Here is a 25,055-nt window from a genome sequence, read left to right as displayed (position 1 = left end):
GTCCACTTCTCCATTCAGGTCATGATAACATTGTTCTCAATTTTGGCGGTAGGGAGCCATCGATCTATTGTAGGCTAGGGTCTCAACCTTCTCCATTGATGCGTACATAGTCGATGCCGGACATGAGCAATGTGTTGGTGTTATGGATCACCTTGAGGTCCATGACAACCATGGCATTCTTCACCAAGCATACCAACATCACAACAAATAGAGGATACGGAATGTCGGTGACGTGACACAGAAATCGATATGTGGGCCTATTTTAACGGTCAGAGGAGGTAAATAATGGTAAGGAGTTCGAGACGGTTAGAAATTAAAGGAGATGGAACTATTGGGGGGAATGGTGCGGACGATTGAGATGAACAAGTGGTACCACTATGGTGAATAATTTTCTTTTTTGAGATTACACGTTAAGTTGCTAATGGTTTGGTGTCAAACCAGTGTTTTTCGGTTTGGGGCTTCAGCTCATTCAGCATTGGTTTGGTGTAAATAGGGTGGCCCTAGAAAATAGTTTCGTTCAGTTTGGTTTACAGGTGAGAACTGTTTGATCAGGCTTGGATTGGGTTGAAATTGTTGTGACCTATCCAATACACTACTACTGTCATTGTTAGAATAACCTCGATCCGTACGACTCTCACCACTGCCCGACCGATTGGCAGACGGCGATGTCTTCTAGGAAGAATATGCTTTCGGGGTGGCTTGGTTTCAATCCATTTTAGGATTATGGAGTAAACTGCACCCCAAGGTCCGCAAATTTGCCCTGCAGTTTCACCTAGGTTCTCAAACTCTCAAATAGTCTATTTGGGTTCCTAAACCGTGTTAAGTGTTCCATCTAAGGTCCCAAACGTGCCACACGTGCACCCCAAGCCGACATGGCATGGGACCTGGCGCCACAGTGGCAAACATTTGCAAAACCCCCTCTAAATTCTATCATCATTCACTTAACATCCTCTCTCTCCTCTCCTCCCTCTTCCCCATGTTCCTGTCTGAGCTTCCCGAGGGCAACGCCAGTGCGGGTGCTCCTCATCCTTCACTTGCCCCGGTCCACCTCTGATCCAGCGAGCCTTGCGCTCAAGCCAACGAAGGGGCAGACAACAACGATAGACAGAGCAAAGAAGGGTGGCAAAGCTCGATTTGGAGGCGGCGAAGACCAATCCATTGGCGGAGGAGCTCAATGTGGTCTCCCGATCCATGGCTCCGGCATGGCACAGCAAGGCGCGTGGCCGTCCCGCTCCTCCAGTCACAGCGTGTAACGAACGTGGCCCCATTAGGCCATTTCTTGTGATTTGGGTGATTGAGTGATAATGCAATTAATGGGACTAACAAGTTTGTCAGTTGAATCATATTAGGTCCCAAGAATGAATACAAAGAAAATACTCAAAGAAATGCTGAATTGGTTGAGTTTCACAATATAAAATAGTAGCACCGGTTAAATCGATGCATTAAACTGATACTCAAAAGTTGGTCAAATAAGATGGAGTTCTGGATATTCCTGAAGAGAATTTCACAATCTTTCCATAGATTCCAAGATCATCAAAATCGGAGTTCTGAGTAAAAAGTTATGATCAAAACATGAAGAAGTTAATTTCTGTGTGGATCGGTTAAACCGACGCCCTAGCACTGGTTAAACTGATGCTCAAAACTTGATCAAATGAGATGAAATTCTAGAGAATCCTTGTAGAGCATTTCACAAGCTTTCCATAGAGTACAATATCACCGAAATCGGAGCTCGGAGTAAAAAGTTATGACCAAAATAGGAAGCACCATGAAGTTGATTCTTCAGAGTGACCGGTTAAACCGATGCTAATAAAAAAGGCATCAGTGCAATGCACCATACTATTATCCGGAGAGCATGTTTTTGGCTCCAGAAAGTTTTTTTAGCACTGGTTAAACCGATCCTATCACCGGTTAAATTGGTAGTGCCATATTTCAGCTGCAGAACTTGTCAGAGAGGGCCAATGGCTAGTTCAATCTATTAGTGACCGGTAACCGATGACTGGGCACCGGTTAAACCGATGTTTGCGCATAAATGTCTCCAATGGCTACTTCGAGTTGGAGGGCTATATAAGGGCCTCACCCCAGACATTTTGGAGGTGCTGGAGTCTAGAGTAACCCCATACACATTGAAGAAACATCTCCAAGCCATCCAAGAGCATATAGATCAAATCCTTAGGCTTAGCATAAGCTTTGTGAGTGAGAGTGCTAGGCTAGCTCAAGTTAGAGTGTGAAAGAAAGGTTGTGTGCCTTGTGTGCTGTGCTTGAGAGCTGCTCAAGCTTTTATCTCGCCGGCACATCTTCGACACTCTGGCTTGGTGTGTAGCGGCGTCGACATTCTTTGTGCGGGGACGTGGAGACCCCCATCCTTTATTGAGAAGCTACTTAGTGGAAAGCGAGGCCAAGGTGACCAGGAACTTGGTGCAAGCCTTGGTCGCGCTGCCTTAGTGGTGTATCAAGGTGTCCCCGGAAGAGACTTGGTGGCCGAGAAGCGATACTCTTGATTGAGTGCTTCAACAACATGGACTAGGGGTGGCATTTGCCTACCAATACCACGGGATACATCCTTGTGTCAAGAGTTCGCTTCCTTTCACCCCCTCTTTATGTTTTTGCATTTCATATTGCAACTTGTGTGCCTTTACTTTCTTAGAGTAGTATCTTGCTAGAATTGGCTAGGTTGCATAACTCTTTTGGCATGAGGGTTTCACATTAGAAGAACCGTAGCTGCGCATCTAGATAGCATGCTTTAGTTGAGTTTATGTGCAAACTAGTTGGAGCCATATGTTAAGTGAAGTGTCCCCTCTAAAGAGGTGACTTAAATGTGATACAAATAACAGTCCCAGGAAGCTGATAACACATTTATTACATCAGATGGTACATCACCATACAACTCTATGCAGTGGTGGGCAAAGGAGCGCCACTATCGCGAGAACAAGAACTACAAACCAAACGTAGAGGCTAACTATGTAGAGGTCATCAGAGTCTTGCGCCATGCGAAACTTCCTGCGGGTGACCCTAATCCACAGGCAAAGTTGGGTGCAGAACGAAACCCCCTACTCAACTTCCTCGGGAATGAGCTCTGGATCTTCCTCTGTAAATATTAAGTAAGGGTGAGTACAGACGTACTCAGCAAGTTCAACCACACCCACGGAGGGTGTATAAATAGAATATATGCACAAAATAAATCAAGGATAAGGCTAAGGTTTAATTTACGGAAAGCTAATTTTTATGCATGGGTTTATTTTGAAAGAAAAGGATTTTAGAGCAATTATTTTGTACCGAGTAACTCGTAGGGTTGATCCACACAGGATCCAAGTTTATAAGTTGCTACCGGACTCCTCATCCGCTGTAGCACATGGCACAGCTGCCGGACACTTTTCCAAAACAACTCACGCCAACACATCCATTCCCAGAAGAAGTGCTAGTTATGTGACCAAACCGTAACTCGCTCAATACCGTGAGCACGACTATTCGAATAGGTTTTACACTCTGCAGAGGTTGTACACTTTACCCACAAGTGGGGTACCGCAGCACGATCACCTTAGTGTCAGTGCAGATCCCAGCAAAGCCATTACCCACCTTAGCTAAGCCTGACTAGCCAACACGGACTCACCAAGGGGTTAACCTACCAACGAGAACTAACCGGGGCATAAGTCACACCGATCTTATCCCGTCTCCTTGGACACCCGTTGCTCTAAGTTCTCCTGATGACTAACACACAATGGTCGAGTGGTTGCACGATAGTTGGGTTAGGCAAGATGACACATCAACTCGGTCCTTAACTGCGACAAGATGGATATCTCCCAACCTTGCTCATCCACGTTGGTATGAGCACACCTATAGGCAGTTCACACAGAAATGCCATCCATCTCATCTAAGCATATTTTTCTTTTAGTTTCTGTCGGGTACCATGATTTGGGGTACCCTAACCAGGGACTAAAAATCCCCCCAAAAAACGACACAAAACATAGCCCAGCATATGGCCCAAATCCTCTTCGGGCACAAGAAACTCGAGTACACACATGGCCCACGGACCAACGCCACGGTACGGCCCATCCGAAGGCTCACCAGCCGCGGAGCGATCTCCGCCTCGCTCGAGGGCTCCCTGCCAAGGCCCCCCGACGTGCAGGCGATCTCTGACTCGCTCGAGGCTCCCTCAGCCAAGCCCTCCGCGGACCCTCGGCACGGGGGAAACTCCGCCTCGCTCGAGCCCCCTCGGCAGACTAAGGTGGCGGCCCAACCTCCCGACGGGATGGGGTGCATTTACTCGCCAACCATTCCGCGGCGTGGGGTGGGTGTCAGACGGTGTCGGGCGGCGTCAGCTGGCATCGGCCACCATGCCACACAGCGGATGTGACCAGCGTCTCTTCAACCTACGCCCGCCACTGTGCCGCTATTCCCGGCGCGGGGCAGGTCTGCGGCGCACAATGCGGACTTGCCTGTCACCGTCCGCCACTGTGCTACCCACTTGTGTACTTTTCTCGTCTGCAGGACCCTCGGTGGGCATAGGCAGTGACCCTCGGACACAGTACGGCCTTTGACCGGGGAAAGACCAGAGTCTTCAACCCCTCGACGCCCCACCTCATCCGATGTAGGGCTCTGCGCAGTTCTACAACTATCACCACGCCGTCGGTTGGCGCCACAGGATAAGGACGCGCTCCAGGCATGGGCAGAAGGATTCGTAAGGACGATGACCACGCCTGACGTCATGCTCTACGACAGGAGCTGCCAACTGTTCTTCCCCGGATTGGGGGAGAAAGATGACCCCATAGACCTCCTACATGTGTAGCTTCCTCCTCCTTGGTCTATAAAAGGAGGAGGAGGACCTGCATGGGCCACACGGAATAACGATGATGAGAACACATGCTCTCACTCCACCCGATATTGGCACTCGTCTCAATCACCCCTAGCACATCTAGGGACTTGGGAGCTCCTCTCCCTCTCTCGCTCAAGCTTGTACCCCCTATAACAAGCACTTAGGTGCAAGTAATATAGTGCCTCCCTTTCTACTGGACGTACGGCCTCCTTGGCCGGAACCAAGATAAACCCGGTGTCATTGTATTTCTCTTGCATCAATCATCTGGGGACAGGGACACGCAGCAAATTTACTAATTGGTGCTAGACCATGAGGTCCGGACACCGACAGTTGGTGCACCAGGTAGGGGCGCTGCGTGACAACTCTTTTCTGTTTCCATTTGATCCCCAGATGGCAGGCAGATCAAATCCATTTTCGATGGGCATGTCAGATCCGTTCCTAGCTGGATATGTGATCTGGTTCGGGAGTCTCGAGTTCCGGGCAACCGGCAATGGTTACCACATGGAGTGCCTCCCACCCAGAGCCAACCCCAACATCCCAGCGCCTCCACCACGACGCCGAAGGTGCACGGGTCGGTGTGCGTGGCAGGCACGCATCGAATGGCGCAGAGTGGCACGCCCTGGCCCCCCGCGTGGGTGGAGGTGAGCGTACCATGAACTGGCGCCATAGGGGGAGACACCGCCCCTTCGCCATCAACACTGACTACGACAGGGGGCACGTCTAGGCTGCCACTCTACCCCTATGGGATGCGAGCTTCTGCCTCGGTCTATGCATCATCTGTCACCACCAACATGAGCGCGTATGAGGACTTGCCTGGGCATCACCTGCTCTCGATCCGCAACCTCATCACGTTAACACCTGGCAGCTCATACCTCGACTCCGCCAATGAAGGGTCTATCCCTGAGCAGGGTCATGTGACCCCAGAGTGGGATTACTCTGGGATCCGTGATCTTGAAGAATTTTTGTCATTTCAGGCTGCGGCAGACTATTGCCTCACCTGTTCCGACAACTCCAGCGAGGGGGACTATGATCCGACTCGGGAATGCTTCATCGTCGTGATAGGAGAGCCCAACGACGACGATGACGTCGCGGTAGATGCGGCTCGCACTGCGATGGCCGCGGTAGGACCGACTGCGGCTCCTGGGCCATCTGTGGCAGAACCACCTGAATTATCCCGGCTCAAGTGCGCAGGCCATCATCATAAAGGCAACACTAGCACAAACGCACTTCAAACGGAACAATTCTTGGTCTGTCGGGTAACGTCCAGATACAACCACCGGTTCTCGAATCGAACAAGCATACCCCGCACGAAGGCGAGTCCAGAGATATTACAACCACAAGTTTTGCATCACAGGCATAAAAGTTATTACAAACCAGTTCTAAAGCATTATTACAAGACCAACCTTAGTAAAACAGTTATCCAAGCCATAACCATAAGTTCAGAGTTTAAACACAGCGGAACATAAAAAAAACGACGGCTACAACACGTCGTAAAATGGTGCCAAGCTAGCCCAAGCATGGCATCACTCGTCAAAGTCATTGCCAGCCGAAGACGTATCCCACTATACGGACCAGCCAGGAGGCAAAGAGCATAGATAGATCAAACTAGCGATCTGCTCTTCGAACTCAAACCTGAAAAAGGGGTTCAACAGCAAGGCTGAGTATTCTAATACTCAGCAAGACTTAACCGTCAACGGGTATAAGTAGCCCACTATAGCTAGACTATGCAAGGTTTGTGAGGCTCTGGTTTTCCTTTTTGCTGAAAAGCAATAAATAGTAGATCCTTACTTTCAAGTTTTAGCTTTCAAGATTCTAGTTGATTAACCATTCTATGTAAGCAACTACTAACCAATCATGGTAGAAAACTAAGCAAACATCAATATTGATAAATAATATTATTGCTCTTATTACTCTGTGTGGCAAAGGGATCAAGCAGTCTCATTTCATCGTGAGAGGCGGACGATTCTGAATCGAAATTCAACCTTGCAAGGATAAACCTAGCACACACGTCTGGAACACCGTCGGGTCATTCCTAAACAACCGTTGACCTTTCTTTCCGGCTTGTGGATAGGAACACTCTCCCCGACTACAGGGCTCCAAGGTCCACCCGTGCCCGGTCCACCCTTGTCCCTTGAAGTCGTAGTGTGGCGCAACATAAAAATAAAACCTATCCCTACGAGAGAGTGTCAGGTATATCCATTCCCCGGTCCAATCGGCTACTAGGCTTGCCGCGTACCATATTTACGGCATGTGGCTAGTACTTTCAAAAACTTAACCACCGCTACCACACACCGCGACCTTAGCAAGTTCCTCAATATAGACGGGGTCTCACCAAAGGTCATGATATCGAATACAACCCCGTCCGTCGTCCTTATATTGATAACAGAAAGTAAACAAGCAATTCCTATAAAGCTCGCGAGTGACAGGCAATCACTCGACTTTTACCGGTCCTATAAGCTTAGCAAGTAGTCGAACTCAAGTCTAGTGTTCAATACATAGGTTCATAGGATCATGCATCTAGGGTTTCAATTCAAATCCTAAGAACTGTAAATGCACAAGTAAGTAACAACAGTAAATGATCATAATTTGAAATATGGGTTATGTCCGGGGCTTGCCTTCTCGGTAGTCGCTAACTATCTCAGCTCTAGGCTCTTCCGAACTTTGGTTCGGGGCTTCAGTTAGTTCAGCGGCGTTCACCTGGACTTCTGGATCACCTCCGTCAGACTCCGGGATCAGCTTGTACGTCCCGTCCGATAAAGCAGTCGTATCTATATGTAATGCAAGAGATGAAATTAAAACACACTAACGATGTGGCTAAGCTAAGCAAACAAAATTAATACACACATGGGCAATCGTTTATAGAGTAGTAACTCAACAAATTTAACTACACAAGGCATCATGATCAACAACACAAGAAGGATATACTAACTTCATAAAGGGAGTGGTGGTTGATTCCTATAGCAATTAAATCAAGGTTTGCTAATAAATTAACAACTCAGAGAAAGAAAATTAATAAATTTATCAAAAATTACCCTAAACAGAACATGAACAAAGAAATCTACCCTGTAAAAATCATGCCAATAAATGTAGCCATTTAATCACAAAAATTCATTCAATCAGACAACACCTAGAACAAGCTTGAATTATACAGGTCAAACTAGAGCAGATCAGAAGCTCAAAATTTAACAGGAGGTCAACACAGAAATAAACTAGCTACTGTGAATTTTTCACGATTTTATCTATAGAGAAATAATTCTGAGACAATAAACAAAACAGAACAACATATTAGCAAGATTCATTTTTAACTCCTGTTTTATTCATGAACTGATGCTCAAACTTCCTGGACAAGATAAGATACTCAAGAAGAACATGCATAAATATTTTCATGATTTATTATGAACAGAAACTATTTACCATAATTAAAGTTTACTAAACAAACATTAAAACAAAGAAAAAGCTACACATGAGAACTGAGCACGAAAGTTTTATAGTAAAACTAGTGTCACATGTGTAAACTACCATAAAAACTTCAGAGCAAGACAAGCTTTCAATCATCAGATAAAAAAAGATAAAACATTTAGTATTTATTTACCTAGTGACACAAAACCATTTATACAGCAAAAACTTTCAACAAAAGCCTAACATATTATGATTCTACTGCATAGAGCTAATCACAAGGATTCCAAAACATCAAAGTTTATATTTTTCTGAATTTCCTATGAATTTCTATGGAGTTTCAAAGTTCTCAGCAAAAATTACAAAGAAGTCCTTAGTGGCACTATTCATATGAGTCACAGCCTATTCACATAACCCCCTGAGTTTTTGATTCTTCTCACCCGAGGTCCTCGGCCGGGTCAGAGCAGAGGGGCGGTGGTTGACCGACCAAAACCGGCGAGAGGAGTCGCCGGCGGCGAGGGTGGGGTTGGGGAAATGGAGAGCAGGCCAAGGCGAACCCAATGGTGGTCTTCTTGGGGCTCGGGGTGGTCGGATTGGATGTTCCCCGCGGAGCAGTTGCTCCGGCGGCGGAGGAGGACGGCTGAGGCGGCGCTCCGGTGCGGACTAGGCGAGGAGGAGGGGTGGGTGAGCTTCGCGGGGCCAAGGTGGAGCTGCTGGTGGGGTTGGGTTGAGCGGAGGAGGACCGGAGCTATGAGCCCCACGGTGAGCAGGTGGCGGCGGAGCTCTGGGCGGCGGCGGAGCTCGACGGCTAGGGTTTCTGGTGGAGGATAGGCGACGAGAAGAAGTCAGTGAGCTGAGCGAGAGTGAGGCGGATCGATTGGCGGGGTTAATTGCGGGCGGGGAAGGGCGGAGGGTGGCTGTCCGCGGCGAGCTCCGAGCTCGGGCGGTACTGGCGGAGGCGGTGGTGTTCTGGGCGTCCGGAGCGAGGAAGCGGTAAATGATCGAAGGGAAAAGAAGGAGGGAGTCGTCTTGGTTTTAAAGCGCGCGAAAGGAGAGGGCGGCGGCCTCCAACCCATGCTGTCCACGGCGGTGTCGCGGTGGCGGCCGGCGGGGATTCTGGGCGGCGTGGCATGCATGCACCAGGCCAGCGGAGCAGCTTGGGTGGCGGCGGGGACCTTCCAGGCGACGTGTGGAGGCCAGCGCAACGCAAAGGCGAAGTTGGAGTTGGCCGGGGAGGCGGCGGGCGGCGGTCGGCGCGGCGCGGTTCGGCGGCGTGGGAAGAAGAGCAGCCAGGCTGGGGAAGAAGACAGGGACCTAAACACTATTTCTAAATATTTCAGGGACATATCTGTAAAACAAGGATAACTATTAATCTAGGGCTCAAATGAAAAAGTGCCCAACATGAAAGTTGTTTAATTTTTCAAGATCTACAACTTTGATGTTGTGCAAAAATGTATTTGATCAAAGATTCAAGAGCTAATTTTTAAAACATAAGAGGGATTTTGAATTCCAGGAATTTTGTCTTTTTCAATGCAATTTCACTTTAAATTTTAACTTAAAAGCAAAATTTGCTGCCATGTAATAAATGCACTGAATTTTACAAAAACACCCTCCACAAAAGCTATAATTGCACACCCTATTCAATTAACTATAGAAAGGACCTTGCATAAAATCATAATTACACATATAACCTTTATATTTACAAAAAGATCCTTTTTCAAGCATTTTAAGCTATGATGCATAATTTGGTTCTAATTACCCTAAATTGGCTATTTAAAAAAACTGGGCCGTTACACCATCCACCCTGGCAAACGTGGTGGAACAGTAGCCACACCTGGCGCAACTCCGAGAGCTCGAAGCCAAGCTCGACGAGGAGCGCCGGCAAACGCAGAAGCTGCGCCTCGCGCTCGAGCAAGGACGTGCCGACCACGGTACGGGAGCTCGGGAGTCGGGACGTGTCGCCCGGGAGCGGATCCTGGCGGAAGGCCGCGAAGGAAGCCCCCTAGCATTGTCCAGGGCCAGTCAAAAGATCACCGCTAGAGCACTCCTGATCCGTGCAATGCTTGAGCCATCCATGCCCGAGGGTCGCAACCTGCGCAAGGAGGCACAGGCGCTCCTCGAGGACTCCGTGGTACAGCAGGCCGAGAGCTCCGCGTCTCGGATGCGCTCAGTGGCCTCGGCGGGAGCTGGCAGGATGGCACAGCTGGACCGTGAGGTCTCTGTGCGCACCCCACTGGCGAACAATGCGAAGGCACCCTCGGTGCACGATCATGTCAAACTGATTCCTGTAAAGGATCGACTTCGGGACACGCGCGGCAACGCCCACGATGGCAACGTCCGCAACGTCCCGAACCAGAAGAAGGAGGATGGTGCCGCTCATGGCTACCACCCTCGACGTGGTGGACGCTACGATTGCAAGGAGGATAGGAGTCCATCACCGGAGCCTCTGGGCACCCGTGTGTTCAGCCGGGAAATCCGCGCTGCTCCTTTCCCCCCACGCTTTCGGCAGCCCACCATGCTCACCAAGTATTCGGGAGAGACAGATCCCGGGCTCTGGCTCAACGACTAATGCCTAGCATGCCAGCTAGGTAGCGCAACTGACGATGCTGTCATCATCCACAATCTTCCTTTGCACCTTGCAGACTCTGCACGCACCTGGATTGAGCATCTTTCGGCCAACCAGATCCACGACTGGTCTGACCTGGTTAGGACCTTCGTGGGCAATTTCCAGGGCACGTACGTGCGCCCTGGGAACTCCTGGGATCTCCGAGGGTGCCGTCAACAACCCAATGAGCCTCTGCGGGACTACATCCGGTGTTTCTCCAAGCAGTGCACCGAGCTCCCCAGCGTGAAGGACTCCGAAGTCATCAGTGCCTTTCATTTGGGCACCACGTGCAGGGACCTTGTGCGCGAGCTAGGACGGAACCCTCCCTATAGCACCCATGAGCTCTTCGACGTAGCAACCAACTTTGCCTCCGGCGAAGAGGCGGTTGGTGCTATCTTCGATAGCGAAAGAGGCAAGCGCAAGGTGGACGCGCCCGCGGAGGGCAGCAAAGCCAAGGAAACCCCAAAGCAGCCCAAGTGGGGCAAGAAAGGCAAGAAGAAGGGCCCACCGAACCAGTGCGGTCAGGGGCAGGAAGAGGACTCTGACGAGGCCCTCGTCGTTGCCCCAGACAGCAAAGGTCCTCGAGGCCCCCCTCGAGGCGGCGGCGGCCTATTCGATGACATGCTCAAGAAGTCGTGCCCTTATCACAAGGGCAAGGTAAATCACACTCTCGAAGAATGCGAGATGCTCCGCAAGTACTTCAACCATCTGGGCCGGAGATGTGACACCCCGGCCTACAGATAGTACTAGAGAATTTGAGAATCTCTCAGATGAGGCAGAAGAGTAATGCTATGGTTCCTTTTCTCGGGTTTATATAACACCTATTTGGAGTTTTTCTCTTTTACTTGACCTTACCAATCTGTATTTCCTTTTATCCCAGCTCAGATGTCGGCAGAACAAAAAGACCTTGGAGACAGTGCAATGGGTGATGGTGAGAAAGCTTGTACGTGTTGCCAATTCTATGGCATTCCTTGTCGTCAAGTTTGTGCGACTGAAGATGAAGCCACAACTAAGAGGAACCAGAGGTTGTTCTCTGGTACAAAGAGAAAGAGGTCTCATCAAGAGCAGCTAGCAGAGGATTCCCTTTTCCTCGATAATCCATCGGTCGATGAGCTACAGACTATCCAGAAGAGAAAGGACCCTGAGTGCTCTGCAGATACATAGGTCAAGAACCAAGCACTCCGTGAATATGTTGATGGGTTGACTATCACTATGAATGTGATCCAGCCACACAGCCGCAAGGAGTCCAAAGAGCAAGCAGCAGAAATGTTGCAAGATGAGATGCTAAGTTCACATGGAGGTCAACCAAGTAGCGCCACTCACCACCACCGCATGTGCTACAAATGCGGGCAAAAAGGTCATTATGCCAAAAGTTGTCCAGAACCTCAGAATCCACGACAGGCAGGACAGCAGGGGCGCCCAGCCCAACCCAGGGCGCCACGACAGGGGAAGGTGAACCACGTGACGGCCGAGTCAGCGGCCGAGGCTCCTAATGTGGTTATTGGTACATTCATGGTCAACTCTTATCCAGCTACGGTGCTTTTCGATACCGGTGCTACTCATTCTTTCATTTCCAAGTCATTTGCCGAGCAGCATCGTATTCCAGTTTCGTGTCTGAGGTCAGCTATGGTAGTTACCTTACCTGGGGGCCAGATACACACATGCTCTATATGCTCCAGAGTTAGTATTGTCATAAGGGGGGCAGAATTCCGCACTGGTTTGATCGTCCTTGATCCCTCAGAGATAGATGTGATTTTGGGCATGGAGACCCTTACCAGGTGGGGAGTCAGAATTGATTATGCTCAGCGGACAGTTCACTTGTCAGAAGAAGGAAGAGGAGTTGATGAAGACCTATCCTGATCTCTTTGCTAGCCAGCCCAGAATCTCGGGACGAGATTCCTGTAAGGGGGTAGGATTTGTAACACCCGGTTTCAAATTTCAGAAATTAATAATAAATTTAATTGGCTTTATTTAATTTTCTAAGGTTTATTGTGTTTAGACTTGCATTTAATCTGAAATTTTGTTCCTTAAGTAATTAAAATTTTGTCTAAGGTTAAATTTTGTGTTGCATTCATGCTGGTGCATACTTTTATTTGAGTGTGGTTTGAATTCAAATTTATATTTGAATTCAAACTTTGTTTGAATTAGAAATAGAAGAGAAGAAGAATTAGAAAAGAACCCAAAACCAAACTCAAACCCAATCCCGTGGCCCATTTCTCTCACTCAAGCCCAGCCCAAACCGGCCCAACCCTCCTCCCTCTCACCCTCTCCCCGCGCTGGCCCAGCAGCTCAAGCCCGTGGACCTCCTTCCCTTCCCTCCAGCGCGCGGCCCGTTTTCTCTCCCTGGGCCTGCCCACACCGCGCAGCGCGAGGCCCAACCCCTCCCTCCGCCTCACGCTCAGCCCAGCATCACCCTGAGCCGCGCCCCGGACCTACCTGCAAGCCAGCATTCGCGCCCGCAGCCCGCGTCGCGCGCACGCGCTCCCCGCCTCGCCACTGACCGCCTGGGCCGCACGTCAGCGCACCCGCACGTCGCCCTTCACCACGCCCCGCCAGGCCCACTGGTCAGCCCCGTGCGCCCCGCTTTCCCGGGCCCACTTGCTAGCCGTTCCACGTGCACGACCCACGCCCGCTCGCCCGCGTTCTCCCTGACAAGCCGGCCCCGCTTGTCGGCGCCACTTCCCCGCTCAGACAGCACGCGCTCCTCTCGCAGCGTCTGACCGCCAGGGCCCACCAGTCGGGTCCTTCTTCCCCGCCGTGATGGCCGCTCGCACTCCGGCCGCGCAGCTCGGCCCCGCTCATCCGGCCTCTGCCCGTGGACCGACCTCGACCCCGCGGACCCACCAGATAGTTGCCCGCAGACCTGGAGCCTTCTAGAAGCCTCGCCCCTAGAACTGGATCAAGCCGAGCCGTTGGGCGCTCCGCTTCGTCCGCGCGCGCATCACGGCCGCAATCCCCGCCGCGGCGTCCATGCTGGGCACGCTCGCCCAAAATCCCCGGCCTCCCCCCTTATTTGACACCCCCGCGTTCCCCTGGGCACCTATCTCGCCACGCCATCCCAGAGCCGCCGCCTCGCCTTGCTCCGCCGGAGCAGAGCTTGCTGCGCCACCGCGGCCACGCTGCTCCGCCGCACCCCAGCACAACAGAGCCGCGCAGAGGTCTCACGTCGACTCCAGGAGCGCCTCCGAGTCTTTCTTCTCCGACCCCGATCCCTGCAACACCCTCCTCCACGTGCGCAGCGCTGACCTCACCGCCGGGGACCGATGTCAGTGCCTCGCACGACCTCCCCGAGTGAAATCCGAGCCTTGGTGAGCTTCGTTCTGCCTTGCTCTTCGTTTTAGGCTAGAGTTCGTAGCTTGTAGATGCTCCAATGAGGGAAACGCCGCCGCGCCGGCGTACCCTGCTACGCAGACCCGCCGCCGTAGGTTCACTCGCCGTTGCAGGCCTCCACATGCCCAACTAATACCCTAGATCGGTCACGCATGACGTGATGAGCATCCCAGACCCAAGCCCGGGTCAAATCGACCACCGGAGTGCCGGATTAGCGGACTCCGGCGAGTCTTTCCCCACGTGCCGCCGCGGGGAAGAGTCCCCCGGCGATCCCCGCCGCCGCTGTAGCCGTGATGGCCCTGAGCCGTTCGATCGAGAACCTGCGCCCACGATTAGATCCAGCGTCCTTAAAACCCAGGCCATCAGATCTGGATCCAACGATCCAGATCGGCGCGTACCCCTTCGCCCTGGCTTATTTGCTAAAGAGACCCTGGGGTCTTTCAGATTCAAACCCGTCGTCCAGCACTCATTCTTTTACGCGTTAGACCCTAGGTTTATACTTTAATTATGTTTAGGCCCTCGGTTTTTGCAGAAAACCCCTGAAACTTAGTTTTTCTCGCAGATAAGCCCCTGAACCTTGTTTTTAGCCTAGAATACGCGTTTTAGCTCCGTTTTAAGCGTTCTTTATGTCCACGCGATCGTTGTAACGCGTAGAATAGTTCTATACTAGTTTTGTGCGATGTTTTCATGTATTGATGTACTGTTTCTTAGTTTTTATTAGTGTTTGCTTGTATGCTTATTGTGCATTGTTTTGGCCATGTGTTCGTGAGTAGACGTTGATCCATCTGAGGAGCCCCAGTACCAGTACCCGGAGCAGCCGTATTCTGAACAATTTGAGCAGCAGGAGCAGTACGAGGAAGGCAAGTATAACATGAACAACCTATCACCTTTAATTACAATTTCATACTGCATTTTAATACTGTATGCCTATAAGGACTTTCCTAGCCACTTTATATCCTTTATATATACCTTTGGGTTGCATTTTGGTTAGTTGTGCTAGGTTGCTGTGCTATAACACACTCTGGTCCTTTTTAATTAATTTGACTAATGGTTTACTTGAATTTAATTCTGAGAGTGGCACTCTGTGTGGCTTGAGTGGCTCACTTCTCGTTAAAACTGGTTTTGTTAGAAACATGGTTTAGGGGGCCAGCACGGTGCTTAGTGCTTGGTTGGCCATTCTCCATAAGGACCGGTTCATAGAGCGACAACCTGGGACAACAGCGCTACCACAAGGCTAGAATGGGATAGACTTGGCTTACTAATTAGGTCTTTTTGGTTTGGAGTAACTTACCTGCGGGGCAAGAGTAGTAAGCTTCAATGGTCCCTGCTCCTCCGGCTTGGTCTGTGCTTGGATTGCGCTCCTGTGCTTGTACCCCCGGAGGTGGGCCCCATCGTCGCTGACCTATCTCTCGCGGTTACGCCTTACCAACGAGATTCTTTGTAACGGCCTCGTAGTGAGTCGCTAGTCATCTCACCTAAGGAAGTGTGATGAACAACTGGCGTAGCTCAAGGCTTGTGGGTAAAGATGTGCAACCTCTGCAGAGTGTAAAACTGGTATACTAGCCGTGCTCACGGTTATGAGCGGCCCAGATCCTCCTTTTGATTAGTGGGGTTGCCTCCTTCCGACGAGGGAGGTGCCTCTCGGGGTTACCTTGGTGGTTTGGTTTTGGTATGGTTCACAGTAGTTACATAATTAATTCTAATTAATTACTATATAACTGGGTTAATGGTAATTCATCAACTTGTAGTAAATAGCTTTAATAAAATCTTGCCAACACTTAAAAGCTAATGCAGTTGAGTCAGACAACCTTAGAGCCTCATAGTTTGTGTTATACTTGTTGAGTACAAGTTGTGTACTCACCCTTGTCTCTTCTCTACTTTTTCCTCTTGGCTACGCTACTGCTGCTCAGTTCCTGCCGACACGAGGGAGTTCGTCCAGCGCTACCAGGACTACGAGGACTTCTAGGCATTCGTTTCCCAGTCGACGTCCCTATGGCGCCCTGTTTCAGCTTCAGAGAGCTTTTATCGTATTTGTACTTCGCTTCTGCTGTATCAGACATTTTTTTGTCATTATTGTAATAAATGACATTCGTATTCGCTTTATTATATCTTTTTACGTGATATGTGCTATGATATATTGTTCATTCTGTTGTATATACGTGTGACTTGATCCTAGCACGTATATGATTGCTCGGTTTATGTCCTTTTATAAACCGGGTGTTACAGCGTATTTGTACTTCGCTTCCGCTGTATCAGACATTTTTTGTCATTATTGTAATAAATAACATTCGTATTCGCTTTATTATATCTTTTTACGTGATATGTGCTATGATATACTATTCATTCTGTTGTATATACGTGTGACTTGATCCTGGCACGTATATGATTGCTCGGTTTATGTCCTTTTATAAACCGGGTGTTACAGGAAGGACGAGGCAAAGAAGGAAAAAGACGAGGAAGACAAGGGTGGCGATGGCTACCCCTCGGTGGAGAACGTGTTCTTTATCTTCGACGGGCCCACGGCGAACATGACCGCTCGGCAGCGCAAGTGGGAGCACTAGTACCATGTTTTCAGGAGTCAAAGCATATGCAATTTTGTAAAATAGGCCAATAGGTTGTGTTTATAAAACTGGGTCGAAATATGCATCAAAGGATGAGATTGAACTTGCCGTCTTCAAAGCCTTCAGGTAGCTCCTACTCGCAGTACGGGTCTTCTAGCACCGGCTCGTGGTACTGGCCTTCGTACTCTGGCTCCTGGTGTTGTCCTCCAAACACGTCCTCTTCCTCGATCACTCCATCACCTACGGCGATGACGGCACAACGGCAAACAAGCACAAGCAAGCATAATACAAAAATAAAATGAGCTCAAAGAGGAGAAGGAAAAACGGAAGGAATTGATGGTAAATAGTTTACAAGAATTTAGAAGGAGAATAACTATCTCAGAGTGTTGATGGATGACTCATGCTTGAGAGGCTAGTGATTAAACATGAAATAATAGGAATCATCTTAACTCATGGGCATGCCTTATATGTGATGGGCTGGATATATGGGATTTATATCTGGGCTTTTGGCTTGATTAGTGTTTGGGCTTGGAAGAAGAAATTGAAGGGACTCATGCACACAGGGGCTTCGTGCTCCTCGTGCTCGGCCATCAGGCGAGGTAGGCCAAGCTCTGCAGCTTGCCGGACGGCGGCTCGGACCGACATAAAATAACAAAAATTATCAGAGCACCGATTCAGGCTCAGATGGACCAAAAGTGATGCAAGAACCCAATTCAGACAAGCCAGGATAGGCCAAAACCAACGTGGACCAGACAAGGAGGCCCAGGACAGCCTGCTCAAAGAAGATGGGGTGGTTGGCGTCACTGGCAGGCCGACCGACCTATAGGTCGGTCGACCTGGCCCATGGGCCCTACCGCCTTAGCCAAGCCACCTGTCGTCTCCTGGTTGGTCCCTTAGGTCGGTTTGTAGAGTCTCACCCCGTGGCTCCCTGCTATAAATACAGGGGGTAGAGATTAGGGGACACACACACCCCCCCCCCTCTCACACCTCTCCTCTCTTGCTCATCTTTCATAGTCTTTAGGCTTAGTGGAGTTTACGAGAAGTCTAGGAGTTATCAAGTCACCGGAGTTGCTCGAGAGTTCTAGTATGGGTTCATCTCTAGCTCTCTCTTGTAATATTCAGTCATTTGTAATGGAATTAGGTTATGGTTACCAATATCTGCTCGAAGTATGTTCTGAGTTATCGGGTATATGCTTGTTGTCATGGTTGCGTTATTATTCAATGCTTGCATTGCATGATCGCCCTGCGCTGGAGATGGTTAGTTTTTTATTCTTAGAACTCTATCAACTGTTCCAGTATTCGTATGATTACACTAGTGTGATGACTATCCATCCGAAGGGTGGGGCTCCAAGCGGGACGGTAGAGTATCCCTTACTAGTGTAGACATGGTATCTAGATTAGCTAAGAGTTGCTGGATGTTAACTATACCCATGGTTTGTAGAGGTAGCCGGTAGGTGGTGACAACCTTGTCCGAACCCGAGTAATCCTCCATGTTCGGTATGGGGGGTAGGAGGTACAAAAAGTCATCGGGGTGTACGGGCTCCTCCCGTTGCTTCGATAGCGATCTCCCTGTTGTGTAGTTTAATCTCTGATGAGCTAACCAATGAGAAAGTGTAGATATAGCTAGCCTAGCACAGTTGACTCGAGCTCTAACTTCTGCCATGCTCCCGGCCTAGAGCATCTTTTATCTTTCTTTTATTTATTTATCCAAGAGGGTAGTTTGTGTGTGTGTCACACTACCTCCTATCATGTTATTATCTTACCCCTATTTATGCATGAGAATATCCAATCTAGATAAAATTCATCAACTAGTCTATATCTCTTCACTCACCGCCTTCCCTGCGGAAATATAAATGACACCCCGGTATACTCCCGGGTAAAATGCTATAGCGGTATTCTGTGCGCTTGCGGATTTATTCGTGATTCATGAAATACTGCCACCCCAATTGGCGTCTGCGGGCGTCAACGCTATTTCCCGGTGGTGACGTTGGTAGGCGCCAACAAGCATTTTTTGCGCTATTGCCGGGGAAGGCACAGATTGAAGTATATAGATAAAGTTATGAACAACATCGAAATTGGTATTCGCTTGCTAAACTGGCTAACTTGGCTTTGTTTTCTTGCCTTTGTTGATGTGAAAATAGGGTAGTGTATGACTGATTTCGACTTGCCGCAAAACTTTCATTCCGATCCAGTGTCACTTTTGAGGAGGACGCGAGCTCGTCTCGTATCACCTCGGAGATCACGCTCGGCAGTCGAACCAGTCATCGCATCGTCCTCAGCTCCTAGAGCTATGGCCCAGTAGACACTCCGTGATTACTCTGCTCTGTCTGCTAACCAGGTCCCTACTGGGCCCGAGGTTGACACCGGAGGGGAAAATTTCGAGATCAAGACGGGTCTCATTACGATGGTGCAGGCCAGCCCTTTCTGTGGCCAGGCCAATGAGGATGCCAGCGCTCATCTCTAGCAGTTCCTGGAGCTCTGCAGTACTTTTGTTATCAAGGGTGTATCGCAAGATGCCATCCGGCTTGTCTATTTCCGTTCTCTCTCTTGGGGAGAGCGAAGCAATGATTTTATGCTAACAAGGCTGCTGTGGACACTTGGGACAAATGTGCCAAGGCGTTCCTCTTGAAGTTCTTCCCGACGGGCAAAACCAATGCTCTTCGTGGTCGGATTTCGAACTTCCAGTAGGCATCAAATGAGTCAATTCCTGAGGCTTGGGAGAGACTTCAGGAGTACATTCTAGCATGTCCACACCATGGAATGGACAATTGGCTCATTCTACAGAACTTCTACAACGGGTTGACACAGTCATCCCGTGATCATGTGGATGCCGCTGCGGGTGAAGCTTTCTTCTCGCTGACTATTGAAAGAGCTACATCATTGATCGAGAAGATGGTTTCCAACCAAGGTTGGAGCGATGATCGCCTCCAACTGCGCCAGCGAGGTATGCACTCCATCAAGGAGTCCGACATGCTCGCTATGAAGATTGATCTCCTCCTCAAGAAATTTGAGGATTATTACCAAGATAAGGCTCAATTGCAAACACTTCAAGACTTGAAAACTCGCATGACGTGCGAGGTCTGCGGGAATGTTGGACATTCGGGCGATAATTGCTCAGAAACCCAAGAAGAAGCTCTATTCTTCAATGGTAACAATGGGTTTCGTCCACAAGGAGGTCAGGGGTGGAATCAACCATGTCCATACTACCAAGGAGGTAATGGAAATTCAAATTCTTTCAATCCTAACCATCCTATCTTGAGAGATCTTGTCTACGGCCAAGCGAAGATCAATGAGTCCCTTTAGAAGTAGTTGGCCGCTACAGACAAATCTATGGAGACCATCCATGCCAAGATGGACGGATTCTCCACGGCTATGAAGAACCAACTGAGTTTCAATAAGGCGCTAGAAACTCAATTGATTCAACTAGCTGCTGCTACACCTGCTGCTGAACTAGGGAAGATTTCGGGGCAACCCGAATCAACTCTAGAGAGTGTCAATGTCATCAATGCTATGTGGAAAGAGCCATTTAGCAGGACACCCATCAACTATGCAGAGAAGCTCACACGCCCAAGAAGAGGTGCATGGGGCGAGTTAGCAGCCACAATAATAGAAGATCCCGGAACCCCAGTGATCAGCTACTCAATCTTCGATTATGAATTTGATCATGCCCTTTGTGACCTTGGAGCCAGCGTCAACATCATGCCCAAGGTAACATTCGAAAAGCTAGGCTATCCATCAATTTCCCCTACCACTATGTGTGTTCAGCTGGCGGACTCCACGATAAGATATCCAGAAGGGGTTGTGGAAAGGTTAATGGTAAAAGTCAAGAATACCTACATATTAGTGGACTTCGTAGTCATTGATATGGAAGGTGATCTTGGGATCCCGCTCATACTTGGGTGACCATTCCTCAAGGATATAAACGCCAGAATTGATGTGGGGACAGAAAGAATCAGCCTCCGTATCATGGGAAAGACCATGAAATTTAAGTTTCAAAATAAGAGGGAGGTATTCCTGATTCATGAGGATAGTGAGAAACAAGGGCTATGGGCAAAGCCCGGTTGGGATGATCAAGACTACCACCCCCCTTCCAAGCCAGCCTGGGAGGACTGGGAGATTCATACTCCACCAACCGAGCTAGTGGAAGACGACCATAAGATCCCTGACTTCATCACCAATACCGTATGGGAAGATCTGGAAATCGTCTATCCAACATCCGAGGATCCAGTTCCTGCGCCGACTACGCCATCAAAGAAAACCAAGAAGGTATGGCGCAAGAAGAACAAGACGTCATCGACCGCTACTACTTCTCCAGGTACGGACGAAACGACCTCAACCTGATCAGGTATGGAGAAAGGTCCTACTTTTCGGACCCTAAACCAAGAGGTAGCTTGGGGGAGGTTCCCTCCCCTAAGTCAACTGTATCCCTCTACTTGCTTTCAATAAAATTTGATAAAAACTTCCCAAAAATAAAATAAAAATTTACTGCTTTGTTTCCCTTTTTCATCATGCGCAGTAAGAATGTTTTAACTCCTTATGATAAGTTGAAAGGATGAGTTTTTCTTTGCTCTATCATGTTTGTTGTGCCTAGTTTAAAAAATAAGAGTTCTCTTGAGTTTAAATCTGTTGGTTATGCAAATACCTTGCCAATGAACCTGAAAGTTCCGTGGGTTGCATATGCTTGATCCAAGTCTAAGTTGTTGTGAGTATAGATATGGTAAATAAGGTTCTGCAAGTTTGTTCTAGTGATGCTTGAAGTCTGAAGTTGTTTTCGAAAATTTTAAAAAAGCAAATTTCCCAGTGATATGCAATCTCCTACCAGACCCATATGTCAAATTCCATTAAACAAAAACCTCACACATATGTTGCTTGCTGTTCTATTGAGTTTTGTCAAATTGCGTGACCCTAGTAAAATGCTTTTCATGCTTTCTCGATCATAAGCACGTACACGTCCCATCCATTTGCTACATTCCTATATTGGGAATTAGCACCACCATCCATCCATTCCACATTAATAAATACTCCATGTCTTGGTGATCTCCCTCGTAGAACATCCCTGAAACAAAATAAAGTCAGATTATGGTTGCCCCAAAAAGAGAAAAGATGGCATGCCAAAGAAGCATGAACCAAAAAAAAGAGAGAGAGAGAAAAAGGGGTAACCATGTCTAAAAAGAGAGAGAGAGAGAGAGAGAGAGAGAGAGAGAGAGAGAGAGACAGGGATGATTCGAGAGAGAAGAGCCATTACCTCAAGGAGTAAGCCACATCTATCCATCCATCCATCCATCCACTCATACACTTGCACCTTTTGATCGAGATTTCATGACTTGTTTCTTCATGGATCATCTCTTTGACTTTACAACATATAGAATACAAGTGTGCCCGTTCTTATCCTACCTTGAGCTCCACAAAGGCTTGTAGTAGTAGGAAAGATCGAAGGCAAATATTGCCCTAGTAAGGAAATACAAGTTGAGTGCCTCGAGAGAGTTATCCTGGGAACTCTGCCGTATTTTTCAAAAAAAATCTTTCAAAAAGTATCTCCAAATGGATTGCGGATCTATGAGCAAGTAACTACTACTCTATGCACCGTTCATACTCTCAATAGCCCAAGACGAGGAGACAGCTAAAAAGCCCCATGAAGGAGTAAGGTAATTGTGCAAAGGTATGGTGGCCAACTTATTTAAGCTTATAGAATGAATCGCTTTACTTCTGACTATGACATGACAGGTAAGCTACGAGTCAAAGTGATTTTCTGATCAACAACCTGATTTGTCCTAATTTGCTCGGGATGAGCAAAGGACAGCTTGGGGGATCTTGTTGATGCTCACTAACGATTATTTCCGAGCGTCAACTTGATCAGAAAATCATGAGAGTTTGCATTTCTTACATGCATCCTATTTCAATAAAGTCCCTAAAACACACTTTAGTTTCTAGAAGATGCAAGTTGTGTTTTTGAGCTAATATGCAGGTTACAAGCACACTTTGGCCCAACATAAAATCACAAAAATTATCAGAGCACCGATTCAGGCTCAGATGGACCAAAAGTGAAACAAGAACCCAATTCAGACAAGCCAAGACAGGCCAAAACCAACGTGGACCAGACAAGGAGGCCCAGCACAGTCTGCTCGAAGAAGATGGGGGCGGTTGGTGCCCCTGGCAGGCCGACCGACCTACAGGTCGGCCGACCTGGCCTATGGGCCCCACCGCCTTAGCCAGCCACGTGTCGTCTCCTAGTTCATCCCTTAGGTTGGTTTGTAGAGTTTCACCCCGTGACTCCCTGCTATAAATACAAGGGGGGTAGAGATTAGGACACACACACATACACCTCTCACACCTCTCCTCTCTTACTCATCTTGCATAGTCTTTAGGCTTAGTGGAGTTTAGGAGAAGTCTATGAGTCATCGAGTCGCCGGAGTTGCTTGAGAGTTCTGGTATGGGTTCATCTCTAGCTCTCTCTTGTAATATTCGGTTGTTTGTAACAGAATTAGACTATGGTTACCGATATCTGCTCGAAGTATATTCTGAGTTATCGGGTATATGCTTCTTGTCATGGTTGCGTTATTATTCAATGCTTGCATTGCATGATCACCATGTGCTGGAGATGATTAGTCTTTTGTTCTTAGAACTCTATCAACTGTTCCGGTATTCGTATGATTACTCTAGTGTGATGTCTGTCCATCCGGAGGGTGGGGGATCCACGCGGGACGCTAGAGTATCCCTTACTAGTGTAGACATGGTGTCTAGATTAGCTAAGAGTTGCTAGATGTCAACTATACCCATGATTTCTAGAGGTAGCCGGCCGGTGGTGACAGCCCTGTCCGAGCCCGAGTAATCCTCCACGTTCGGTATGGGGGATAGGAGGGAGGTACATAAAGTCGCCGGGGTGTACGGGCTCCTCCCGTTGCTTCGATAGCGATCTCCCTGTTATGTAGTTTAATCTCTGATGAGCTAATCAATGCGAAAGTGTAGATATAGCTAGCCTAGCACAGTTGACTCGAGCTCTAATTTCTGCCTTGCTCCCGGCCTAGAGCATTTTTTTATCTTTTTTATTTATTTATCCAAGAGGGTAGTTTGTGCGTGTGTCACACTACCTCCTACCATGTTATTATCTTACCCCTGTTTATGCATGAGAATATCCAATCTAGATAAAGTTCATCAACTAGTCTATATCTCTTTACTCACCGCCTTGCCTGCGGAAATATAAATAACATCCCGGTATACTCCCAGATAAAATGCTACAGCGGTATTCCGTACGCTTGCGAATTTATTCGTGGTTCATAAAATACTGCCACCCCAATTGGTGTCTGCGAGCGTCATCGCTTTTTCCCGGTGGTGACATTGGTAGATGCCAACACCCGTTGTGTTGTGCCAGCAAGAGCGAGGACAGGGATAAGCTTTGGTGCTTTGGTCTGCATGCTTGCATGTACGTGTACGTGTCAGGGATGCATGCATGTGATTAAAGGCTACTGCATGCATGGATGGTGTACGTGTGAGCACACACGATGGAGAGAGGAATAGGGATTAGGAAAATAGAGGAATGCTGATTGGCTCAAGTGTGCGTGCGAGGCATGATGATGATCAAGCCTGAGGTGAATTAGAGTCACAAGGAGTTGAGCTCAAGAAAGAGTTTATGCAATTATACTTTGAAAATAAGTTTGATTTCGAATGATTTTTTAATATGAATTTTCGGGCTATTACATTAAGATTTTAAGTTGCCTAATTCACCCCCTCCCCCTCTTAGGCTACGAGCACTGGATCTCTTTCACAGCGGGCGACTACAAGGCCGGCGGCCAACAAATCCTAGGTGGCCATGTCCCGCGCTAGCCTCATCGCGCTCCCATCCACCGCGGAGGAGCGTACAGTGCTGGGTCTGCCTTATGGCGATGCAAGAGTTCGTCGGGTGCGGCATCGAGGCGGAGGTGGTGCGCAAGGCACTAGCCAAGGCCACAACACGACTCTAGGAGGTGATCGCGGGTCGCCCTATGCCAGGCCTTGGAAGGTGCGGCCGTCACTAGTGTAGGCCGCACTACATTGCACTGACTTGTGATCTCACCCGTCGAAGTGGCACACGTGGTAGGCGAGGTCGCGGGGGCCAAACGTCATGTCGTGGGTCGCCTCCTTGTAGAGACAGAGGACATCGTCGGCGCAGCCGTCCGCGTGGTGAGGAACGCGAGGAGGGGGCGGAGGTCTGCGGCCTCGATGGGTCACTGCACTCTATGTGGTCAATGTCGGTGAGCGCAAGGTCGTGCTCGGTGCGGGCACTGGCATTATAGACGTGCTTCCCAAAGAGCGGGTGCGCGCTATGCAGGTGTCTGCGACGGGAGAAGGTGGAGGAGGCGGAGTGCGGGGCCGCGAT

General features: G+C 48.8%; 1 non-coding gene across 1 annotated transcript; it reads right to left on the bottom strand.

Annotated features, from left to right (window-relative positions):
* Positions 1 to 19,357: 19,357 nt before the first annotated feature.
* LOC120658077 lies at positions 19,358 to 19,464 on the bottom strand. The gene has a single exon (XR_005668506.1). It is a non-coding gene; the product is annotated as a small nucleolar RNA R71 (small nucleolar RNA).
* Between the last annotated feature and the right edge of the window lie 5,591 nt (positions 19,465 to 25,055).

The sequence above is a fragment of the Panicum virgatum genome, chromosome 1K (genome assembly GCF_016808335.1).
Source record: "Panicum virgatum strain AP13 chromosome 1K, P.virgatum_v5, whole genome shotgun sequence".
Lineage (NCBI taxonomy): Eukaryota > Viridiplantae > Streptophyta > Magnoliopsida > Poales > Poaceae > Panicum > Panicum virgatum.
This window is presented reverse-complemented; position numbering and strand designations above follow the sequence as displayed.